The sequence below is a fragment of the Acanthisitta chloris genome, unplaced genomic scaffold (assembly GCF_000695815.1).
Source record: "Acanthisitta chloris isolate BGI_N310 unplaced genomic scaffold, ASM69581v1 scaffold38170, whole genome shotgun sequence".
NCBI lineage: Eukaryota > Metazoa > Chordata > Aves > Passeriformes > Acanthisittidae > Acanthisitta > Acanthisitta chloris.
This window is the reverse complement of record NW_008652944.1, coordinates 1-1,366: the sequence shown is the minus strand read 5'-3', so window position 1 is coordinate 1,366 and position 1,366 is coordinate 1.

The following is a 1,366-nucleotide window of genomic DNA, read 5'->3' as shown; positions in this document are numbered from 1 at the left end:
TGAGGTCTCCACCGAGCCTGCTCTTCTCCAGGCTGAAGAGCCCCAACTCCCTCAGCCTGTCCTCACAGGGGAGATGCAGTGGCTCCTGGATGCTCAGGCAGTTCTCCTGGCAGGAGAGGTGGCAGCAGGGAGGACCTGCCCCACCAACCCGCTGGGCTGGCTCCGCTGGTGGCCGCAGGCTGCAGGGCCTGGGTCACTGTGTGTCCAGGGCTGGACTCTCCCCAGGGCAGTGGGCACCCTTCCTACCAGGTCTGTCTGGGGGACGTCTGTCCTGTGCCACTCGAGGGGTACCAGCTTTGCAGCCTTCAGCAGTCCTGGCTGCCAGCCCAGACACCCCAGGGATGGGCTGGGGATGCCAAAAGCCCTGGCACAGCTCCCACCTCTCTTTGGCACCAGCTTGGTGGCTCTGGGACCCCAAGGTTCAGCCTTTCTGCTGTCCCTCAGCCGATACAAGGCTTGGTTCAACACTAGCTTTGCCTGCAGTGGGCAAAGAGGGGCCAGAATCGCAACCAAGTGTCTTACAGCCCTTGGTCAGTGTCTTCTCTGTGTTTGAGGGTCAAGTTCAAGCAGTGACATGGTCATCAAGCTAATGAGGGCTGAAACTGGGGTCCTCTGAGCTACATCCCATGGGACCCTCAGGCTGCAAAGAGTCCTCAGTGACAGATTGTTTCCCCAAAAGCTCAGGAGTCAAACAAAGAACTGGGAAGAGGAAATGTGGCATCCCTCATCTATCAACCAAGCCCAGCAGGAAGCTGCAGGCAGAAAGGATTTACCAATCTCCCAATTACCCGAATTTTAAGGAGCTGTTTTGCATTTCACAGGCAAACTCAAGTGAAAATCAACCTCCCATAGCTTCCTTCCAAGGCTGCCAGCACACCTGGGTCACTGCAGGTGACCTGCTCCGTCTCTGCGGATCCAGCGGGATGCACAGCCGGGATTTGCTGGCAAAGCCAGCACGGCACAGCTTGCAAAACCCAAGCTGTGCATCCCGTCAGATGCTTGCCTGAGCCTTTCAAACCCATTTTGAAACCTAAAATCCATTTATCCTCTGTTTCCCAGTGCCAGGCTGCCCGGGGAAGCAGGGGTGCCCCCCGTCCCGGCAGGGTGCCGGCAGTGCCCTCTGCCCCATCCTCTGAGCGTTTCTGACTTTAATTTCTCTTGACTCCTCCGTGCTTTGATGCGAAACCCCTTGGAGCTGGGAGCTTCCAGCTGAACTTTGGCCCCTGGGTGGGCTGAGGATGCTCCTGTGATCTGGCCATACCCTCTGCCGAGCAGCCCCAGGAGTTCTTTCTGCCAAGGAATAAAATACCCAAAAAAACAAAGTCAAAAGTCTCCTGAACAGACCACCCACGTGTTGTCCTTCCAC